Source organism: Ochotona princeps, chromosome 14 (assembly GCF_030435755.1).
Source record: "Ochotona princeps isolate mOchPri1 chromosome 14, mOchPri1.hap1, whole genome shotgun sequence".
Taxonomy (NCBI): domain Eukaryota; kingdom Metazoa; phylum Chordata; class Mammalia; order Lagomorpha; family Ochotonidae; genus Ochotona; species Ochotona princeps.
In genome coordinates this window covers 38074672-38100579 of record NC_080845.1, presented here as the reverse complement: position 1 = coordinate 38100579, position 25908 = coordinate 38074672, and positions in this window count along the sequence as shown.

Genomic DNA, 25908 nt, shown 5'->3' with positions numbered 1-25908 from the left:
AGCAATATTTAGTGTATGTAAATGCATATACTACATTTATCTTCATTTCACTTATCACTTCACTAGGTTCTTAGGGATGAAGTGGTGAGTGTAACACACTTTGTTAAAAATAATTGAGAAGTGCATTGTGAATTCATTTTTATAAATTAAGACACTGGACTTCAAGATGACTAAAATGTTAATATATAGTCAACTGACTAAATATTTTTCTTTGCATAATGTTTGTCAAATAAAGTGAAATATGAAGGAATAGTACCTATATTCATTTTTCAACTGTAAAATCAAATTTAACAATATGAATTTAATATGTTCTCAGTATCATAAAATAAGTACTCAACCAGTGCTTGACATACTATACATTAGACAAATGCCAAGCATTTTATTATTATAACTATTACTAGCACATTTCAATTTATTTTGTGACCTGAAAGCTACAATCTGAATAAAAGTCTGACAAGAGTTAATTATCTGATTCCTCTTCAATGCAAAACATAATTATAAGAAAATACTACTGGTTTGATTGAAAAATCATTCGTATGAATAATATGTGTAAGATTTAGATTTCTACATATATATTATGATTAAATACAACAAACCAAAATTGTTAATTTAAGTTTTATTTGAAAGAAAGAAAGAGAGGGTGAAGGTTGGGGCAAAGAGAAAAAGGAGGAAATGATGAATGCAAGCATAAATATGAGTCTTTTATCCTCTGGTTCGATTCCCAGATACATGCAAAAGCCAGGAAAAAGGAATTCAGTTTGGGTCTCTTCTGTGGAATAAAGAGCCAGATACTTCAGATATCATCTACTTCCCACTATCATGTGCTGGGAACTGGATTTGAAGCAAAGAAACTAGGACCCAAAGTAGACATCCTTAGATGAGATGCAGGCAACTCAAAGGGTCTCTAAATGTTGCACCCAACAATCACCCCACACCCTGATTTACAAAATAAGAACTGACATGGACAATATCTGCACCTGGGAACAACTGAGTAACACTCCCAACATCTCCACATTACTAATCTTGGGGTTCCACCAAGGTTACAATCTGTGGGAATGGTATCACATGTGGGTATGTTTCACATATCCAGCAAAGCTTTAACAGCTCCAAGTACACAGCTCTGGCTCCCCTTATAATTTTCCTGGTAAATGTGGAAAGACAATCTAACTCCCTTGTTAGTATGTAGTGCTTACTGTTGATAGTTTCAAGCCCCATTCCCTTCCTCTTTTCTCTTTACACTGGCAGGAAATTCAAATAACACACCCTCTCACAATATCTAACTACCATCAAAATTCCAAACTAGACTCTATCCCTTGCTTTCGCAAATCATCACTGGACCTACTCTGGAAACCTATCTTGCTTGCTCAGAAACACTCATTGTAAGGGCAAAAAACACTTAATTTGCAAAACAAGCTTAGCAATTTAAGTAATTTAAGGGCTCTTTTAAAAAAACAATTTTCCTTTAGATTAAAAAATCTGTTTATCCAAGAATTACATTTTTGCATGGTTTCCAATTGAAATTGATTTTTGTTGTGACTGTTTTTTCTTACACTGATCCTTTTGCAAAGTGTTGTATGGATACCATGAGAGCTAAGGACAGATACCAGTTTCCTGGTAGAAAGCAACTCTGGACAGAAAATATTGAAATAGGCCAAAGTATAGTTTTCCCAGATAATCTCAGTTTACACCTGGTATCATAACATAGCTTCTTTCAGTATGACTTTTAAGTATTGAAAATACCCTGGTCATATGAAAGGATATAAGACTATAGAAGTTTTGGTCAAAGGTATCTTGAGACACAGGATGAATCAATAATACATCATTGGGGAGGAGTGAATAAAGATGGAGTTTGAGAAGAAATGACAATTGATTCAAACATCTCTTCCTCAAAAACAGACTATTGGAGAAAAGAGAAGGTGGATAAGATTTGTTCAGAACAAACTATGCTCAATTCATTCAGCACATGCAAATGTTCCAGGAAGAAAATAATTCTTTCAAAAAATTGTTTGTTTAAAAGTCAGAGGAACGGGTGCTGGTACAGTAGTCATTCAGTCTAAGCCTCCACCCATGGCACTAGCCAAATGGATGCCAGTTCGAGCCCTGGCTTCACCTCTAATCCTGCTCCCTGTTTGTGGCCTGGGAAAGCAGCAGAAGATGGCTGAGTCCTTGGCTCCCTGCATTCACATAGCACACACAGAAGAGCTCCTAGCTCCTCACTGCAGATCAGTTCATCTCTGGCCACTGTGGTCATTTGGAGAGTGATCCAGCAGGTTGAAGTACATGTTTTCTCTCTCTTTATCCCTCCTCTCTCTTCTCTACTCTCCACTCACTCTAACTCTGCCTTTTCAAGATCTTCCATCTTTGGTTTATTTTCTAAACATCCACAACATCCAATAATTGAGCAGGCCTAAACCAGAAGATGGGAACTCCATCCAAGTTTCCCTTTGGGTGATAGGAACACATGTATTTGAATCATTTTCACTACTTCCAAGAAGCTGGTTCAGATGCTTGGTGTGGCTAGAATTCAAGCTGGCACTCCAAAATGGGATGCCATTGATACAACCTGCTTAACCCACTGTGCCATAACGTATGTCACAGAAGAAAATTAAGGTTAATCAACTGAAAACATGGTCATTCCAGAAAGCTAAATCACAGGAAGGAAATTTTTAAAACCATCACTGAAAATACCCTCAAAGTGGATCCTCTTCAGAAAACCATAATAAAGGAAGAGCCATGCTTACAAGATACTTAGGGGAAACCTCAGTCCAGAAGTGGTGGGAGCTCTTAACAACACAGGGACTCTGGCAACCAGCAAGCAGAGATAAATCAAACATACTCAGCTCCCAGGCCAGAGGATAGCATCTTGCTGGGAAAAACTAAGCAGAAAGCTGCATGACCCCCATAATCCTGTAGATCAGCAACCTTAACCACAATAGAATTCCCTCCGTACGTTCCTTCCTGGCTTCCCACATCCCTCCGTACGTTCCTTCCTGGCTTTAAATCCAGTCTAGACAACCACATGCAGTCTAGGGAACTGCTTCACATCAAAAGAGAACCCAGTTGTCTTATTCTTTCTCAAACTCAGGCCCAGACTGCTGTGGTACAGATACTACTAATTTCCCTTCTTTCTTAGGAGGCAACAAGAAGCCCCAAAAACTGGAATCACAGAGCTTCCAAAGTTAGGGAGCTGGCCCTGTAAATATCCCATAGCAATGAGATTGTTGGGCATAAGCCCAGGAGCCACATTATTTCCTTTTTGAGGTCTAGCAATCTTCCCTCTGGTTCCTGGGGCCTGAAAACAGCAGCAGCCATATAAAAGGCCAGGGAGCCAGTACTCAGGAAGTTTTCTTCTGTGTCTTATAGCAAAGGGCAATCTCCAGCACAACTGGAAATCAACCTGTGATATCTGAATCACATCCTCTAACTGTGGGACTGGGACTTAATAAGTCCAGATATATGTGTACTCCCCCGCCTCCGTGGTGCCCAGGGAAAGCCCTACATGCATGCCAACACTCCAAACCTACAAAGGCTAGTGGAAATTGTCCAGTGTAGTGTGATATCAGTCTGAGGAATCTGTATAAGTTATGCTGAGTCCTGTAATTCTGGCACTGCACATGTTAAAACTATATGTCACAGTCCCTAAGGTCATCCCAAGGGACATGAATAAAAACCATATGCCACCCTATAGTTCTGAGTTTCTGTTCTGTAAGTCTAAGGAGGAAGTTTAGTGAAGGCTATTCATATTCATCCTACTAAGTTTGTTCCTGTTGGTATATAGTCCGATGCAATTACGGACCAATGTGAGATCTGAGCAAGGATCCTTCCCAATCATTCAGCTCTGGGACTGGTACCCACAGAGCCGTTCCCCAAGTCATCTGAGTTTCTACCACGAGACCTAGAGGGGAGCCTATCGGCAATGACTGTTTCAGATTCATACCTGCAAGTTTGTAATCCCCAGCATAACCTGCATCTGAGATGTAAGACCTGGGTAAGATCTAAATACTCTAATTCTGGGACTACAACTATAGATTCTAAGTATCGGGAATGTATGCATTTGTCCATGGGAAATATGGAAGGCTCCTTCTCCAGTTCATTGTTTCAAGCCCACAATTGTGAGCATACAATCCCTGCCATACACTACATTTTCCCACATGACCTGGGCAAGTTAGTCTCTCCACCTTGCAGCTTTGTAACTATGATTCTTGTTAATGAAGTACCCAGAGTCACCAGCACGCACCCAGTGGAAACCAGGTAACAACCACCAGAATAGCAATGAATTTCGTCAAATTCCATGCCTAATTCTCTCCATAAGCTATATTTACCACATGCAACTATAGCAAGATCCTCTTCACATTCCCCAACACTAGAACTGGAGCTTTAAGCCTCAGCATCACCCAGACCTACCCAGCAGGAACTGTAGAAACTGGTAACTACGTCACATGGATCCATGTCCATAACTACTAGTACTACAAGCATTGGCATCATTCAGTCACACCCAGAAGGACTTGTAGAAATTGGTACTTATATCACATACTTTTAGGGCCAAAGCTACTAGTGCCACAAGTCTCAACATCACTCAGACTTACTTGGTAGGATAAGGGGAAAACCCTATCTGCATTCCACATCACCAAAAATGTGACTTCTGCCATCTCTGAATCCTGTGTACCTAACACTCAGCTCACTGAGGCCTGGAGACACACACATTTGGACACTCACAACTGCTTAAAGGTTATGATTGCCTCAGTGATTAGATAGTGAGGTATTCGCTGACATTGATTACAACTGAAGGAACCACTCAGCTTACACACAGCAACCATCCAAGTGATACTTCACACTACATATGAACAAAAAAAAGTATTTTACAATGAAAGTTACTTTACACAGGAAAGATAACTTTTACACCAGATAACAGACATCACATAAAAACACAGGAAGCACAAAGAACAAAATATGTTGCCTCCAAGAGAACATTACGGTGCCCTACAAATGGATCCTGATTTGAAGGAAAGGTATTACATGTCTGAAAAAGAATTCAAAATGATTACCATAAGGGAACTCAATAAAATGCAAGAAAATATAAATAGAAAATTTAAGTAACAGAAATAATGCATTGTGTGAATGATACATTCTACAAGAAGGAAGGAATTATTAAAACAAGAATTTTGGAGCTGAAAACTACAGTCAATAACAAAAATATAATTGACAGCATGAAAAAAGGACTCAGAATAAAGAATTTCTTAACAGGAATACAAAACTTTTGAAATAGCCAACTCAGATCAAAATACAGAGGAAAGAATGAAGAAAACTTATGATACATGTGGGATATCATTATTTGTACAACTATAGTACTGTAAGGATATCTCAAGGAGAAGAGAAAGAAAAGGGTACAGAGAACCTATTTAATGAAACACCAGAAAACATCTGGAGTCTTAAAGGAAAGTTGGACACCCAGGTACATGAAGCACCCCCCAAAATAAAATCAAGAAGACTCAATCAAAAAAATTTACAAGAATATTGCAGTCAAATTTTTAAAAGTTAAGAAGGAGGGAATCCTAGAGATAGAGAAAAACACCAAGTTGCATATAATGGAAAACTCATTAATTTACCAAATTTCTCAGCACAAATACTATAGGCCAGAAGACAGTGATTGTTACACTCAAGGTCTAAAAAGTTACAGAAAAAAAATTTCTTTATTCAAGGTATTTTTTAAAATATTTATTCATCCCTTCATTTGAAAAGCAGAGTGATAGAGACACACAGAGAAAGAGGAAAAGAGAGGACCTGAGTGCAGGAGAAAGGGGAAGAGAGAGGGAGAGAGAAGTGAAGAAGAGGAAAGAGGAAGAGAGGGAAGGCGAGGGGGGAAGGAAAGAGGGAGTGAGAAAGAGAGGGAGGGAGGGAGAGAAGAAAAAGACCTTCCATGTGTTTACTTCCCAAATGGCTGCAACATTCAGGTCTGGAACAAACTGAACGCAGGAATCAGTACTTGCATCTGGTCTCCCACATGGGTGCCTGAGGCCCAACAACTTGGGCTATCATTCACTGATTTCCAGGTGCATTAGCAGAAAGCTATATTGGAAATTTTGTAGATGAGGTTGGAACTGGTACTCTGTTTCAGACACCTGACATTGCATTTAGCAGCTCAACCCACTGCTTCACAATGCAGTTTTGAGGTTACTGTTACTCTGACACCATAACCAATAAAGAAACAATACCTAAAAGAAAGCTACAGAACTTTGTTTTGATTACAACAATTACATAGCTTCTCAACAAAATACCAGCAAATCAAATCTAACACTACATCAAAATATTATATTTTATGTTCAAGTGCTACTCATTCCAGTGACACATGGATGATTCAACAGTCACAAATTAATAAACCTAATATGCTGCAATAGCAGAATGAAGAACAAAAACCAACTGCATTTGAAAAGATTTCACATCCTTTCATGATAAAAATTCATAACATTTTAGATATGGTATGAACACACATCAGAATTATAAAGGTTATATATGACAAGCCCTTAGCCAATAGCATAATGGACAAATTTCAGACATTGGTGTAGGCAATGATTTCTTGCATAACACTCCAAAAGCATGAGCAGCAAAAGCTAAATTAGACAAATGGGATTAAACTCAAGAAGTTTCTGCACATCGAAGGAAACATTCAACAGAAAGAAGAGACATTCAATACCACAGGAGAAAACATGTTCAAATTGCTTATCTGGCAGGTGATTAATCTCTAGAATGTATCAGGAGCTCAAAAACCTGAGCAAAGTAACAAGCAATTCAACGGAAAAATGGACAACGTGTGATTAGACAGTTCCCCCAAAGAAGAAATAACAACAGCCAACAAGCATATTGAAAAAAATACATAATATCACTAGCCTTTAGGGAAATAAAAATCAAAACTATGATAAAATATTACAATACACTTCTTAAACTAGTTCTGAAAGACTGAAGGTAACAGATGCTGGAAATGACGTGGAGCAAGGGGAGCATTGCACACTGTTGACCAGAAAGTAAACAAATACAACCACTTTGGGAAAGCAGCATGGGAATTTCTTGGAAAACTGAAAAATCCATCTACCATATAATCAAGCAACTTCACTACAGGATATATGTTCAAAGATGTGAAATCATGCCATCAAAGAAATAACTTTTCCACCATGGTTATTGTAGCAACAGTAAAGACAAGAAAGCAAACAAGGTATCCATCACCTGATTAATGGATAAAAAAAAAAAAAAAATGGGATGTGGGCCAGAATGTGGGCCTAGTGGCATAATCCTCATCTTGCAACCAACAGGATCATATGGTTTATATCCTGGCTGCTCCAATTCCCCTTCTAGCTCCCTGCTTGTGGCCTGGGAAAGCAGTAGTGGTTGGCCCAAAGTCTTGGGATCCTGTGCCTACATAGGAGACCTAGAAGCAGGCTCCTGGCTCCTGGCTTCAGATTCAGCTCCTACCATTGTGACCACTTGAGGAGTGAACTAACTGATGGAAGGTCTTTCTCTCTGTCTTTCCTCCTCTCTGTAAATCTGACTTTCCAATAAAAAATAAATAAATCTTAAAAAAAGGATGTGTGTTTTTATATGTAATATCTATACTACATATGAAATATGATACTATATATTGAAATATTGTTACATGTGTGATCAAATGTATACATGTGTGTATGTATATATACATATATATCTACACAATATATATACATATAACATATATATGCACAATGAAATATCAACCACGAAAGAATGAAATCTTGTTATTTGCAGCAAAACGGATGAAACTGAAGGACAATCTGGTAATAAAATTAGACCTATAAGGAAAAAATGCAACATATTCCCCCTCATAAACAAAAGCTTGAAAAAGAGAATATGAATACATAGCAATAATTACTAGGAGTTGGGAGAAATGTGAAAAGATTAAAGGAGTTTGGATAACTGACACCAAAGAGTAATTTGATCAAAGGAGTAAGTTCTTGGTGCTACATGGCACATAGAGTAGGGAGACTATAGTTCAAATAACCTGGTTGATATTGTACAAACAAATACAAGAAAACTCCAGGCCATAAATTAAAAAGTAATCAAGAAGTGTTGATTACCCTGTTTTGATTAGTACACATTGTAAACATATATTGAAATACCACATTAACTCATGTCTATGCAATTATTAATCATTTGTTTTTAAAATTTCATTGGTATCCCTATGGAAGAATAAAGCTTATTTATTCCATACTCTATATGATCAATAAATTCCATGTCCCTTTTGATTGTAATAAAGTATATAAAAAGGTAATAAGCTTAAGATTACCAAATTTAATTTCACACAAGAATATTTTAAAATCTGCTGTCGAAACATGTACCTTGACTTAAAAAGAGCTTTCCAAATACTACTGTGTAAAAACATAAATCAATGTTTTTGAAATTGTCTTCAGTTAAATCTTTATAGCTTGCCTCTAAAACTCACTATTCTATCATCAACAGTCATCCTAGTGAGAAATCTGTAAATCATCCAAGACATCATATTCTTTCCACAATACCTTTATTATGTCTGATCACTGATGTTTGTCAGTTCTATAAACTGTTTCACAGTCAGATCTCTGGGCACACAATTTCTCTTTCCATGATGACTGCAATACCTCAAATGTCTTTTTGCGATTACACGATCCATGTACTCTACTTCTACTAAAATAGTCCGTTTGCTTGATTTACATTGTAAAATTCTTCAAAACTTCAGGTCTTTTACCCACATGATAAACACTAAATTCCTTGGGATGACATAGGAACTTTTCTGTTCTCTGTCACCTCTACAAATCACCACTCTCATCCCTCGTAATCTTCCTCATTCCTTAATACTGATGTTCTCTGTGTGAAGCTTTTCACTTTGTCTTCAGTTCTAGAGGGTGGGAGAGACCATCACCCTGTTTAGGATTCACAGACATTCATGGTACAACAGACAGAACTATTCACAACATTTCAAATAATTGATTAATATTGTGTCCTCTATGACGAATGATTGGCAGGCACTGTGGCATAGCAGGTTAAGCCAGTGCATATGATGTTGGCATCTCATATCACAAGTCAGATTCAAGATCATTTAAACTACTCCACATCCTATTCAGTTCCCTGTTAATGCTTCTGGGAAGGTAACACAAGATGGTCCAAATATGTGCGTCTCTGCCACCTACTTGGGCTATTCTGATGGAGTTCTTGTTTCAGCTTGGCTTGTCCATGGCTATTTAGAAAATATGAGGAAACAGCAGAAGGAAAACCTATCTCCCTTAAAAACAGGAGTGCATATAAATTTTACTTCTTTTGTATGCTCAGTTTAGAAACACTGAGAAAGAGTTGTTAAGACACTTTGTGAGTTGCATTCAAGCTGTATCACTACTGTGACCCAGCAATCTGTCCACCATGCTCTAGAATGAGTTTGAAGTTAAGGAATTGTTTTTTTCTTTTTTTTTTTTTTTTTTTTTCTTTTTCATTGCCTAACACCGTGTTCGACACAAAACACTATTGAAAACAGCAACGTCAAAAACTCCATATCATAACTGATAACTCCTCACACAGGAATTCACATTCATTCTTTTCTGTTCCTTTGAAGATAAATGCACAGTGCTTCAGTGTAACTTACAGGGATTGGTTTGCAAGAGATACTGATATGCATTATGGGGAGAGGAAACCTAAGGCATTTCAAATGCAGAGTTCATTCCTAGCGTCAAATTTTTCTTGGACACTTCTTTGACCCTGCTCAAGCTCAATTTCTTCATCAGGAACACGGGGATAATGAAATCTGCATTGCAATGTTGCCATAGGGATTAGAAATAAAAAGCATCATTACATCGTGGGCTTTCTGTAAATGATAACTATTAGTATGTGCTATTTTGGTTCGCAGCAAATTTCCATGGGGAGAAATGTACTTTTTAGACTCCGAAGTGATAATTTTAGTCCTGTTTAAAAGGTATTTTTATGCTCAGCTCTGCAGGTTGTTTTAGTAACACAGAATCAATGAATATCAGTTATATTTATTACCTCCTTATTTTGCTATTGCCCTCGCCCCACGCTCACATTGCTCAGCAGCCTCAGGACGCTTATTATTATTTCTTTTATGACTCAATGAATAATTGATAACAATAAAACATTTTACTTTTGTGTTATTTTTCACAAATGGAGTTCGAAGGGTTAACATGTTTAGCTCTCAGATTTCTTCTTCTAGCTTCTATTCACCAATTCAAAATTAATACAGAAAGAACATTTTAGAATAATTCAAAAAAATTTTTAAACCAAGATATCAAGAATGTCCTTATCACTGTATTTTCAAAGGTTGTGGTTCATCAACATGTGGTTTATATATACTTACACCAAGACTTCAAGTATAAAACAATCACGCACCAGCTGGAGGTGAAAATAGAACAGATCCAAACAGATCTAGTGCATCTTATCTAATCACTTGCTACTAACCATGTTCCAAATTTCAACTCCTAATCAATTTGATCCTATTGGGTTGGTATTACTTTTTTTGAGCAAGTAAAGTTTAAAAAGATTCAGTTATGAGCCCAGTGCAGTAACCTAGTAGCCAAAGTCCTCACCTTGCATGTGCCAGGATCCAATACGGATGCTGGTTTGTATCCTCGCTACTCCAGTTCTGATGCATTTTAATTCCAGCTCCCTGATTGTGGCCTGGGAAAGCTGTAGACTATGGCTCAAAGTCTCAGGACCCTGTACCCAACTGGGAGACCAGGAAGTAGCTCCTGGCTTCCAGCTTTGGACCATCTTAGTTCTGGCCATTGTTTGGCCACATGTGGAGTAAACCAGCAGACAAGATTTTCCTCTCTGTTCTCTCTGTAAACCTGATTTTCCAATAAAAACACAAACAAAAAAAAAAAGGATTCAATTATAAAAACACACAGCATGTTATGAAAACGGAGATTGTGACAATATTAAAATGCATCAGCAGTAAGACTAGTAATAAAATCGGCAGCTACCCCATAAATTAGTTTCCGACATGTGCTACATCGTTAACAAACCCAAACTTTTGGATGCCAAGGTGAGAGTGGAAACTAGATTTTTTTTATGTACAGCCAACATTTCTTCTAATACTTTCCTGACATGGGTTTGAGCATCTCAAGCCCCTTTGCCATTCAAGGCCTTTCCCTGCTCAGAGCTCTCACAGCCTCCCTCTCTGGTGCATCAAACACTTCAAGGTTTCAATTTAGTGCCATCTGAACCTTTCCATTCCATAGGGCCATTAAAAACTTTAATTGCCTGTTAGAGAAAATGGAAGCTAAAATTTTGATGGTATACTTCAGTTGATGCAAATGAGTAAAGGCCAGATAATTTGACATAGACAGAAACATAATTAATTGAACCATAGACCCAACATTAAACATTAAACATATCACATTAAACAATTAAATCAAAATCATTATATTGTATAATCATGTTAGAACAAGATTAATCATAGCTTTATAAGACTATTGTCTTGTCCAGCTAATGGGTATCTGTAATATTGTTATTTTTAATTAATTTTATCATTAGGCACTTAACAGCTGGTTAGTAGCTTCCTATCTCACTCTGCCATATTCCAAAACAAATCCTATAGCATTTCTGCTTCTATTGTAGTTCATATTAAATATTAAAATATAGGTGCAGTGATTATTTGAAATAATGCATCAAATATCTCTTCACTTAAAAAATCCTTTTAAATGACATAGATGAGAATCAACAACAGAAAATCCAAATATTATTACATGAATGGGAAAGTCATGAAGAGAGCTTTCCTTCCTATTACAGATAACTTTCAAGCAGACTATGACAGAAATTATGTGCTTATGAGAGAATCAGTAGTAGGTTAAATAACTATACTTCTTTAGAACAAGCTGCTTTGTGATTCAGCAATCTGAGATTCAATGAGCCTTGTATGCAAGTGTTCCATAAACAAAACCACAAGTCTGACTTATATGAGCAAATAACACAATGCAATCTTCCTAAAATACAAATGCCCATTGTCAACGTCCAGGTTCTTCTACAGTTCACTTCTAGGGGTTGTGATTATTGAACTGGACAACATTTTGCCTAAATAAAAGCATTTTATTGCTTCTTTAACTGCCAAGTTTTAAGAAAAAAATTTAAATCAATGTTACTAATTTTGATAAGTATGTGACAGTGTATGGGGCTCTAACAACAGCAAATTGCTTTAACCTATCATGATTCTAGAAGAATAAAGTTTCATTACTTGATGTAAAGATCCTGTTGAGGTTTCATTATTTAAGACTTGAAGGGTTTATAACTTTCAAAATGTTTATTTCATTTCAAAGGTAGCACTTCTACTTTTACTGCACAAATTGCTGCAAAAGGCTGGCCTGGGCCAGACCAGAGCCAGAAACCTAGAACTTCCCACAAGTGTGCAGCAGCACAAGTAATTGGGCCATCTTCTGCTGCATTCCCAGGTACAGTATCCTGGAGCTGACCTGGAAGAGCAGCCACTGGGACATAATTGATGCTCCCATGGCATGCTGGTGTTGCAGGTGGTACCTTAAACCACTGCACTGTAATGGCAGTCCCAGGCCTGCTAACTTTTTTTTAAAGAAATATTTTTCATTTGAAACATTTACAGAGAGAAGGGCAGAAAGAGAAAGACAGAGATCTTCTATCCGCTAATTCTATCCACAATGACTGGAGCTTAGCCAATCGGACACCAGGAGGTCTTCCACAAGGGCACAGGAACACAAGGACCTATGTCATTCTCCCATTCTTTCCCAGGCCATAAGCAGGGAGGTGAATTGGAATTAGTTCATGGTAAATGGTACAAGAACCAATGCCTATAAGGTGCCACAGGCAGAGGCTTAACCCATGGTACCCACCCAAAGACATCGATTTTAACAGCCCATTACCTATTATCTCCAAGTTTATAAACTGAATTGTTCTTAAGTTAAAAAATCACACTGCTCCATTTAAAGCAAGTAAAAGGCTATCAGCGTTGTGATAATTCATAAGAATTTCTAGAAGTATGCATTAGAACAGGATAAACAAGAAATTGGTTGTTTCTCATAATGGAAAGTTACTTCATTATATAAGATCAAAACCTAATATACTTTTAGTACGCTGTGTTATTCCGTAATGGGGCGGGAGAGCAGAAGAATCTTCCATCTCCCTAGAATGTGTGAGGAAGACGTGAAATATAACCTACGAGGATCGTAACTGGTAACTCATAGACAACAGACTCGAATTAGCATTAGATAATAGTTAAAATACAAAGACATATAGGGGGAATCAAGAGCGATCCTGACCACCTCTAAACAGGAGGTCATATGCACGGAGCAGGGGGAGACCCCAAAGTAGAGCAGGGGGACAGGAGGCGGCTTGTATCCCAACCCTGAAGACTCCCAGATCCTCACCAAGGACTATCAGTACGAGCACCAAGGACTACATCCCAACAGACAAGGAGACCATGGGGAATTGGAGTGCCTTCGGAGGCCAAGAACTCTGAGGTCATCCACTCATGCTTGGATCTATCACATGGGATGGAAGAAGTTCAAATCCTTCCTCACAGGATCCAAAGGCATCAGAACAACAGCCAAGAGTCCTAAGCGGTCCGCAGAAACAGAAGAACAGCAAACTTCCTTCGGGACTAGGGAGGGGAGCATCTTCTGGTCCTCCCTTGGTTGCAAATTTGGGTCCCCACCCTCTCTGGCAATGACCATCAGGATCGCTCCAGAAACCCCTCAAAACAAACAAAAAATTCTAGAATAGATAGAGAACAACAAGGAAAGCTTAGAATCAGACAGGAAACGGTCAGCGTGGATTCACTTATACCTTACTAGGTGGGACACAAAGATTAGTTACTCCTCACTGGGGTATTGAAGATTTCTCTGCACACCCCTCCTAAAACTGTTCTGCACCTAAACTGTTGACATATGTATTGTTAGAGTTATAAGCCAGTCTAGACTACCCGAAAAAAGCCAGGTTCAGTAAAAGTGATGCTTCAACACTATAAAATGCTAAATACTATAATGAAAATAGACAAGACAGCTGAATAGTAATCTATAGCCATTTTAAGGTGTACAGAACCCGGTTGTATATAAACTAAAATTGAAATGTCAATGAAGAAGTCACAGGATGTGGTTAAGAACTTGCATTTTTTTAAACATATTGGTTACTCAATAACATGTCAATTATTTCCATAATGTTATAAATTGTTACTGATGTTATGTTGGGGCTTTTAATTGATCGGGATGATACTCTGCTGGCTCTACCTTCAGACAAGAGATGGTCTCCCCAAGAAGCCGTTGAACTTATCTGGACAATAAGATGCTGGACTTTATGTTTGGTAAATGCTTGCAATGAAAGAATCTCAACTGAACTTGAACTGTGGTAATGCAACAAGGTTGAGGAATCCACCATGGGGGGGGGGGTTGGGGAGGGGTGTGGAGAATCCCAGTCCTATAAAACTGTGTCACATAATGCAATGTAATTAATAATAATAACAAAGATTTTAAAAAGTACAATGCACTGGGCCCAATGTGTTAGCCTAGAGGCTAAAGTCCTAGCCTTGCACGAGCCAGGATCCCATATGAATACTGGTTCTAATCCTGGTGGCCCCGATTCCCATTCAGCTCCCTGCTTGTGACAGGTGAAATCAGTTGAAGATGGCTCAAAGCCTTGGGGCCCTGCATCAACACAGGAGGCCATGAAGAGGCTCCATTCTCCTGGCTTTGGAATGGTGCAGCTCTGGCTGTTGTGGCCGCTTGGGGAGTAAATCAATGGATGGAACATCTTCTCCATCTTTTCTCCTCTCTGTGTAACTGACTTTCAAACAAAAATAAAATAAAAATCTTAAAAAAAAAGAAATTGGTTGTTTATCATAATGGAAAGTTACTTCATTATATAAGATCATTAATATGCATGCCAACAGTAAGACTTGACACATCAATTGATTTTTCTTTGCACTATAAAAGTGCTTCTGTTGCTCAAGTTCTTCCCATTCTCTAGAGCAGGGTTTATCTACAACATCAGAATCAACTGAAACCCAAAACATTCAACGCATTCAGAATCTCACTTTTCATTTGAAGGTGTTATGGCAAAATAAGTGAAGAACCCCTCTACTTGAATCTGAATTGAAACATGAGATTACATGCTAAGGGGGTAGTGTTGGATCCCAAATGACACAAGTGTCTGTATTCCCAATAAAGGGGTGTATATGCATGTGTGTGCTATAAAGAGAGAGAGGAGTTGGGAGAGCAAGTAAACACAAACCCTTCCACAGTATGGAATTTGGGCTGGCTAGAGATCTTCTTGTCTACATGGTGTAACAATAGTCCTGAGGGAAAAATTGGAAATTGTGCTTGAATCATTACATCCTTTATAAAATTGGCTTGGAAGACATTTTTTACTTATAGCAAAAAGCAACAAAAAATGACTCAGAAAGGTGGCAGTATTACCAATGTAAAAGACAGCAGATATATATATTTTAGTTTTCACTCCTTTCCAGTCCACCAATAATGTCACATCCATTACTGTGACTGGTGCACTAAACATCAATCATTTGCTGTTTGTGTTGTTTGAATGTTATAATGTTATTTGAAAAGTAAATAACAAAGTATAAAGAAATATCAATAAAAAGAAAAGTACTTGGAAAGCAAATGGAATCAACTATCCATCAAATATTTCAGAGGTAAAAACAAATGCATCCCAACTTTCAAACTCATGAGTTGATCATTGAAAGAAGCCAGTCTAGAGGAACAGACAGTGTGGCAGAGATGAGTACCGATACATGAGGGCTTGCTGGTTGATTCCATTACCACTTTGGTTGTGCATGAATACAGTTACATAGCTCCATTCTGTCCCTCATTCCTAAGCTCACAGTCCTCATGTTGTATGGCAAGATGAAACAGACCTGATGTTGGCATTTCCTCAATTGCCTCATCCTAGGCCTAGTATGTTTCTGGTTTACAACCAAAGAGGAGTACCAAGAAAGAGGAATTATCCCCCCTATTTGATAAAGGAAAGTTGACAATGTCATCTTTCAGGAGAAAACTACTCTGAAGAAAAGTTCCATCATGAGTATGCTGACTTGTGTTTCCAAAGAAGGTTCCCCTCAGAACCAATCCACACAGGCACTCATTTTTCTCAGGCCAACTTATCCTCTAATTGGACTAGTAGAGTTTGTCAACATTTGATTCCCGCTTATTTCCACGCAATTACCTTCCTGTACCCATAGCAATCCCTATCTATCTCATTTTATCTCATACAATCCCATATCCTACTCTCATTTCAATGCCTTCTGTCCATGATGTTCATTTGACCTGGCATAGTCTCCCTGAACATCCAACTTTCATCTCCCTCCTCTAATTTCTATCTTCCTACAAGTAGGATTAAAATATCTCCTGTGTGATCTCACTGTGCTTGAAAGTTTGCCCACCTTAGCAATTGCTAAAAATATAAATAAAATTATATTTGCTATATAAGTACGTATTACTATAATTGCTAAAAATGTAAAATACTAATGCCTGTCTCCTTACCTCCTGTAAATAGGCTTAGAATTTATCTTTTAGGAAGATTTGTATCCATATTCTTTGTCATTGTATAACCAGAGACAGGACAATGTGTACACCATCAAAATAGGGGCTAAACGTTACTACCTACCCAGTAAGTGCAAGCATATTAACTTGTCTTATTGTCTTTAACCCCATAAAATAGTATTATAATCTCCATTTTACAGTTGTGAAATCTAATCGCAAAAATAAGAAACTTGCTTGAAGTTTACATAACTGGTCAGAGGCAGCTTTATGGTTTAAATTTAAGCATCTATTTAGAACCTACATTGAAGAATTCTGGTCTTCCATATTCTAGCACAATGATGTTTAGGAAGCAAAAGGAAGAGAGGAGGAGGAAATCCCCAAATGGATGATATTCTTGAATATTTATAGCATGCATCATGTCATTTTTAACACTGCAAACATTGATCTTACATCTTTTCTACTTCAATTTGTCATCAGGCTAATGAGATCAGTGTCATCTTGTACAAGGGGTTAACACATTAGTAATGAGACTGCTAACCTGGAAAGACCTGATTGCAAACTTAGCCTTTGGCATCTAAGAACTTGACAGGTAAGCAGTTTCCTACAATGAAATTTTTTCTTTAAGTGATAAAAAGAATCTGGTAAACAACATGGCCTACACAAATGCTTGCTTTTGTTCAGAGAGTCTGAAATTTTGCTTTGTGCAAGTCAGAGAGTGCCTTCTGCACGCAGCCCAGAAACGACATGATTCTTTCCTGAGCTTCCATGGTAGACCCGCACTTTGACTATTATCACAAAATATTCCTGGAGGAATTCAATACATCTATGGTAACTCCACTAGGAAAAGACACTTGGAAGTTCACCCCCCCCCCCCGTTTCCTTCAGACTTTGCCATGGATCATTTTCCTTCACTAATCTTGTTTTGCATAGTTTCATTGTAATAAATTTTAGCCACGGGTACAACTATATCCTGAGTCCTGCATGTCTTTTTAGTAAATTACTAAATATACAATCAATCTTGTGACCTCCAACACAAATATCCCTTGGGTAGAGCAGACAAAGAAGGGAAAAACAGACAATGACCCAGTCTCCAAACATAATTGTTTCAAAAAAACAACAATTTCAATGGATTATTCAGGACAATTCTCACTGGAATAAACAGAGGTACTGAATTTAAATATAAAATGCCTGTACTTCAAACTTATCTCTGACAATATGAGGGTGAGTCACCTTGTACAAATAAGACAATTCAGAGCTTTGGTCCCTCATCTGTAATATGAGGACAACAATAGCTACTTCTGGAAGTTGTTGTGATATTTAATTGGAATGATATATGTAAATGACCCCAGGTCAGTTCCTGGCATGAATAAAAAATATGTAATTATTAATTACACAACTCTTAAGCATTTCTACCCAATAAATAAAACATATCTACTAAGGGGCATAATTTAATCTGTTAAAATGAAATATTTCCAGAAGTTTAACTAACAACTTTAACTCCCTAACACACATGCATTGAAACTCTTAAAACAAACATGCCAGAAAAACAAATATATTCTTTTCCTAGCAGTCCATGTAATTGTAAGCCAAACAGCAGTCAACAAACCTGGTGGCATTTGTTCAAGTGCCAGCTACACAGCTCTCGCAAATCAAGACTTCAGCATTTTATTAATCATAAAATAGCATTAAATTTACCTCCCACCTGACATTTTTAAACATGCAAATGGTGACTTAATTAACTGACAGCCCCATGTTAGGAAGATGAAGTGCTGAATAGCGTCTACGGCAGAAAAAAATGCCAAAATAAAATTGAGGTGTCCATGCTAAGATGCTAGAGAGGTTTGGGGTCTCTGTTAGAATCTAGACAGTAGCCCGAGAGAGCGCAGACACCCATGCATTGAGCAAATACTGACGCACTGTTCAGAGTATATACAAGTTCAAGATCAAAGGTCATCATTTCCAACCAGAACAAAGGTCCCACATTTTGATGACCCTCTTACTCTAAATAAACATTCCTAAAACTGTGTCTTATCTGGTAAATGAGAAGGTTTGGATGAGATTAGTCATATTACAGATTGACATAGTGTTTTCTTGGAAACAGAGGGGCAATTGAGCAACTATGTACAGATCGCACGGTGTACCAGTAGATTCACATACACCTCACTTAAACAACACATTTGTTGGAGTAAGAAAGGGATGAAAAGATGTAATATTATACAACACTATCTACTGTTTACACCTCTCCAATTTCAAAATTGTGAATTAAGCAACTGGAGGCACATCTTTTCATTTTGTTGTGATAAGGATTAAAACTACAAAACCAAAACCAACATCTTTATGAATACATTGATCCATTTTTAACGTAATTATAAAAAAAGGAATGTAAGGACAGATGCAGGCAAAGAATAACAAAGACACGGAAAGGAAATAAAAACTGCATACATTGCTTCTAGCATTACTCTAGAACATACATAATTCTTGATTTTCCACCTGATTTATTTAGCAAACTATGAATGCCACATAACATACTCTCTACAACACATTTGCGCAGTGTTTGCTTTCAAAGTGATTTCACAACTCCGTTAACTCAGAATCTAGAATCATTAATTTCAATGATTTTTAAGACAAAGACACATATGTGCACATGGATCCACAGAAAAACAACTGAAATAGGAGAAATATTCATCGTGGTTATCTCTGTAAAAGAGCTGAGCAAAGAACCTAAGAAGGACTTGCAAACTTTAGTTCACATACTTCTATGCTATTTTGTTTCGAAAATGTATTAAAAAGACACTTACATATTAAGATATCAAGTGAAAAAAGAATTTTCTGCTTGTGATAATACATATCTTTGCTTCAGCCTGGTTAACAATTTTCTAATAGTTTTAAAACAAATTCCTAAACAATAAATTACAAGCCTACCATTTTGGCATTTCCCTTTATTATACTAATCTTCTTAGCTAAATTCTGCCCTAAAGTGTTAACAGTGAATGTGGATTATGGATGGATGAAATACAGTATTTTCATTCACAAATATTAAGCATGTAAGACTCTGGCCCTTCCCTTGGCTCAGCCTACTTTTTCTGGGAGATATGAAGTATTCCGTATTTATTAGATATGTATACACAGGCCCAAAATAGCATCCCTGCTCATGTAGCTGCTGTCTGCCACAGCTGAAGTAGTATCATTTCCTAAAAAGGAAACTGATCCTTAGTTGCTTGGGGACCACAGAAAAGCAAAACTTCTCAAAATTGAAGCCACAAGGTTCTTAAAAAAGAAAGAAAACAGTATCTCTTATTGTAAAATTGGCAATTCTTAGTACACATAAGACACATGGATATGACATCATATTACTTATTGAATACAAACAGTTCAGAAGCATGGCGTTTTCTCATCTAATCTATTCAATAGCCCTGTGTTTGTCAGTCATTGAAGAGTCACCATTTAGTGCAATTTACTATTTTGTCCAAAATTCATGAGTTTGTAAATCACAAAACTGAATCTTGCCTCCAACTACTTGTGCAGGAATTTCATAACATACCAGTATGGATGCACTTCAAATTTTTTAGCACCAAATAATATCCTTGTAAGACAAATAGGCTAAAGTGATTTCAGGTGGAGGAATAGAGGTGTAAACTGTTCAGTTCTCACAGTCCCCTGAAGTTAAAAATCACAGTGTACTGATAATTCATATTATTGAGAAGTTGACCTGATAAAACCAATATAACATTCAGACTGTGGTTGTCCTAATTAATTGTCCTTTCTAGCAATTGTAATGAATACCTGGGAGAGGATTCTAAATGTATTGATACTTTCTCCTAGCAAGAAAGCTCTGCAAATACTATAATCGTGGCTGGTAATTATTTTTAATGTCTCACTTTATCTAATTATAGCAATTGGAAGCAGACACAGAATTTAAATATATTTTCTTCCATACATTCCACAAGCACTTGGGCAGTGTGCAATATAATTCAACTCCTCCTAATGCATTAGCGATACAAAAAATGGTGTAGTCCATGGTCTCAGAGTTCAGAGTCTAGTGAAGAAGGCTGCCACAGTTTAATCATCAACCAGCCAGGAGCTACTCACAGTAGGAATCAATAAGCATTTGAGGAAGGATCAAATGTGCTGACAAAAGTGTATTCTACAGAGCATAAAGGAAGAACAAGAGCTTGAACAGGGCAATATTTCCCAGGTGAAGCCTGGTACCAGGCAGGTTAGCTTTATAGGCATGACTCTGCCATGCTCTATAACCCTACTTTTGATTCCCAGTTCCCAGCTCCCAGTCCCTAACAACCAAGATCTAGGCAAATCATTTTTTCCCAAGCCACAATATAATTTGAACTAAGAAACCTTAAAATACATGGATGGAGGTTAGCAGTGCCACAGGAACTGAGGGCTTTCTATTCTTACTCCTTAACATGCTTGCTTCATTTGGATTTTTAGCCTAGCAAGGTAAGAAAAGTTATGTTCTTATTTCTATTAAGGCAGTAAAAACCTCCCACCTGGTGCGAGCCAAGTGAGAAATACTTGCAGCTGCTATATCTGAGGCCATTTTTTTTAAATCACACTTATGTTACATTCTGGAGGCAAGCAAAGTAATCACTAAAAGCTGTGCTAAAGGATTATAGACTCATTTTTTGCATCCATACAAATGTAAGATGGAATACACATTTTCAAAACCACATCTGTAACTTACTGATAGCTTCTGTGACTTCCAGTTGAACAAGGTGGGCAGAACACATGCCCTGCTAGCTGTTTTCCATCCAAAACACTGTAAAGGGAATACAGAAAATATCAACAAACTTAGGACAGAGAAAGACAAGTTATTCCAGCATCTGACAGATTCAAAATTGAGAAGATGATGACAAGCACAGAAAAGCTGAGAATGTTAAAAATCTAAGCAAGAATTCAGTTGCGACACTTGGTAATACTCACAGTTTGTGGCCTGAAATCTCTGAATAGTCAGTGATAAAACTGACCTGGGCTGCTGGGAGGGTCGTTTTAAGAGGGCGGTTGGGGGGGTTGGCCTAACACTTACGACACTCCTTGGGACACCCCCATCCCACACCAGAGTGCCTGAGTGCAAAGCCTCCCTTGCCTCCCCCACTCTACTTCAGTTTTCTGCTAAAGTAAACTCTAGGAAAACCCTACGTGATGAATCTAGTCAGTCGAGTTTTTAGTTCCTGATTTTCCTCTGACCTGATGTCATGCTATAGGCTCACATTCTCACATTTATCAATTACAAAAAAATCACCCAAAGTCCAGTTAGGAGAGACATGAGCTAACTTACAGAGGGTCTGAGGCTGGCCTGTGGGTCCGTAACTTGCATTGCCCAGCCACAGCACGCACAGCACGCACAGCACGCACAGCATGCACAGCACGCACAGGTTCGTTCTTTGGCAACGAATTTAAAGACCCTAGGCACAGCTGTATTCAACTTATCGTTGTTCCCCACACCAGATCCTACTTTAGGTATTTATCCTGGATTGAGAGGGTGGTTATCCCAGAAGCCCCACTCAGGGCCAGGAGTGCTTTTATTCAGGAGCAGGGTAGTGTTCCCTTCCTTCCCTGCAGCTAGCCCCAGCTGTTGCACATATTTGGGGAGTTAAATAGCTGAAGGGAGATACCTCTAAAAATCTTTCACTTTCTTTCTCTTGCTGTTGCTTTTGCTGTAACCTCCCTGCCTCTCAGAATATTATGTATGTGACAATATATATTTAAAGAGCATATGAATTATTAGTGCTGTACCTGACTTGTTAAACTCCAATAATCTTCAACAAAAGATATTGGAAGATCTTGCCTGGAGGAATTAAATAGAGAAAAGACCTCTGATGGTAGCTACTGCCATCCAGGGTTAGTATTGTTGCAGCATTGCTCTACACTCTTGAGGGAAAGGATTTTCTACCTGTTATTTGTTGAATCCTTTAGTAATGGAGTGTGAAGCCTGTGATTGTGAAGTGAACTGAAATTATGACGTTGTAGAAATTTAAAAAAATAATAAATATTAAGGCAGGAGGGTAGGTGAGGACTGTGGACAAGAGGGAGGGTAGCATGGGAAGTATAGCTATGCTCCTGGATCTTCATTGTGAAACACATGAAATTAGTTCACCTATTGTAGATAAAATAGTTGTAAATATAAAAAGTAAAATACCTGATCCATGCCAATTAGATTACCATGAAATCCAGACCTCAAACAGCTTTTCCTGTGCTCATCACATTCTTTAAATTATAAGTAGTTCATGTTTAAATATGAATGATAGCCAAAAAGTGCCGGAAATTTGAGTCTCGCCTATAAATGTAGACAAAAATTATAATAGCCATTAGGGAAAGGAATTCAGACAGTAGGACAAGGAAACTAACATTATAGGGCAGTGCAGTGCTCAACAGACTAATCCTCCACTTCTTTTTTTTTTTAAGATTTATCTTATTTTTATCACAAAGTCAGATATATAGAGAGGAGGAGAGATAGACAGGAAGATCTTCCGTCCAATGATTCATTCCCCAAGTGAGCTCAACGGCCGGTACTGCACCCATCCAGAGTCAGGAGCCAGGAACCTCCTCCAGGAGCTCTCTGCTTATGGCCTGGGAAAGCAACAGAGGATGACCCAAGTCCTTGGAATCCTGCACCCACACAATATACCCAGAAAAGGGTCCAGCCTCCAGACTCCAAATCAGCTCAACTCCATCATTGCAGTCATTTGGGAAAGTGTACCATCATATGGAAGATATTTAAGAAACCAGTAAAACAATAAAAGAAAAAGAAACCCATCATTATATATAAGAGTTGTGGGAGATCATTTTCATTTATCAATAGGGAAAGAATTTTACTTTAAAACGCAGAAAACATAAAATTCAGAAATAAAAATACAAATAAAGCTTATAAAACTGAGGAATCCCTCAGAAAACAATGCAAGAGAGGACTGAAAGAGAAACTAGTGATTATGAAAATTAAAAAATAAGCACAGCCAACTTAACATCAAAATTTCTGCAGAGATAACTGAAAAAAAACATTTCCAAAGAGTCATATAAAAGAATTCATCCAAGAATGAAGATGACACTCCAACTCATTATTGAAATCTCAGTACACTGAGAAATCCACGTTCCCAAAAGTTTCTAAAATTGCAAAGCTGGTTTTATATAAGCAATAAACAATAATAATGGTAAAAGTCTCCCGGAATTAACTCTAGAGCTTCCAAACTATTAATACCTTCAAAGTACAGGAAATTTTAGACAACTTATTTTTTACAAACGTCAATCAAGCATGAAGGTCAACCACATCTATGTTGAAACACATCATGCTTTACAGAGACCTCTCAGATACCTTATTTGGGATGAGAAACCAAACCAGAAGTGGACCCGAGCTATTCAAAAGAGAAAGAAACCAACACAAGAGAGAAGACAACAGTTTCTAGGCCGATGAACAGGGGAGACCCTAAGGTGATAACCAGCAGTCAGGCACAGAGATTAGCAAGCATTCACGGGAATCAGGAAAAAGGATTTCACAGGGAAAACCTGAAATGGCATATTTCTTTATGTCAGTGATCACACTTAATGACATTTTACATGCTTACATAACATTTAGAGGAAAAAAATGGGCATGAGTGTGTAAGAAACGAGGCACCCAGAGAGGTAAGATAATTATCAAATATGTTCTTTAATAAATGACTTATAAAAACATCACTGAGAATAATACCTACATTTTAAAATTAAAGAAGCAGGTACAAAATATCAGTATGGGAAAAAATCGAAGGCAAGTATCAGCTAAAACTTTCACATAACCAAGGAGTAAATTAATAGTACCATGTGGCACAAAAATACAACTGATATGTGCTCACGTTGCAAAGCTTAGCCTATCTTCTTTGGAAAAGCATGTCGCTAATTTTATAATGGATCTTTATAATCTGGGAGACATTTTCCTGGTTATTATTCAGTGAATTTTTATTACACATGGATTTTGTTTAATGCTGTCAAAAATACGATATAAAAATACATGTTGTCAGGGGAGGGTGGGGAAGCGTAGGCTAACTGGAATGTGAGACCAGCCTAACTACACAGCAACTGGAGGGTTCTTGCAGGTTGAGGCTTCAGGAAGCACACCACAAATCTTTTAAAGCACACTGACATTAGTTACCTGACTTGTGGCTTGTAAGATTCATTTATTCACTATTTTTTTTGTGTTGACCTATGTGCTAAGTTACATGTTATACCATGAGGGTACTAAAATGAATAAGATTTGTAAAGTCAACCTTCAAAATGACATTTAAGGTAGCTTGATAGAGACAGCCATGGTAATGGGGTTAGTGAGGGAGAAAACCCCAGCAAAGGGAGTTAAAGACATAGTTGTAAAAGAGCAAAGCCTTGAGTGGCAGTGTGGCTTGTTGTGAAGATTTCAATGTTCAGGTGCATTGTGTTTTAAAGGTAATTTTAAATAAGCTGTTCTATAAGCCTACTATCAATGTAATAAGCCTGACTTTTATACTATTTGGATTTCAGCTCCTTTTTCTATTGGAAGATAGTGTACCTGGGTCAACTCGTTTTAGAGTCACATTTCCATTTCAAGAGAGATAGTTTTAATTGTGCAGATGAGAGTCTCTCTATAGCTGCTAATCCATATAGAAGGAATATTCCTGAATATGTGTGCCTCCTCTGTGCTGATTTATCAAACAATGTAGCTGAGTTTTAAGGAACTCTTGGTACTCAAAAAAAGTGGAAAGGGCAATAAACACCACCATGGACTTCATGTCAGTGAGTTTTCAGTCTCATATACACACTAGCTAGGCAAAAAATCATATTACCCAGGCCCTACTTCAAGAGATCAACTCTATACTTTGAGATGTACAACTTTTGTCTCAGGAAAACATTAACCATGATCTGCACTGCCAGCCTCCAGGAGAACTGGACAGCATGAACTTCAGTAGTCTTTCTAATTTCATTTAAGAAAGACAGGATTTTTTAAAAAGGAACTCACAATTCAAATAATACACATCCTTATGGAGAAGGCTACGAGAGTAGTCCCCCAGAAATGTTTGCATGCTTTGGGCCAGGTCCATAGGATGGGGAGGTAAAGTCATTTAGGCTATCCTTCCCTTTCAAAGACTTTAATGAGAGCAGAGTTAAAAAGGTCTTGTCTTTGAACTGGCTTTGATTATCCTTCTTTCAATATCCAATCCTAGTATATATCTACACATGCTACTGAGAGAGGCAACTTATTCCAGGGAAGTTTGCCTCTGTGCTTGAGCCATGAGAGTAGTGAGCAAAACACAATGGAAAGAGAGAATTGGGAGCCAATCTTGATCCTTCAACAGCAGACAACTCTGGCCACATTGAGATAGCAGATCATTGCCAGAACTGCACAATCAACTTCAACGGTTTGGACAAAAGATCA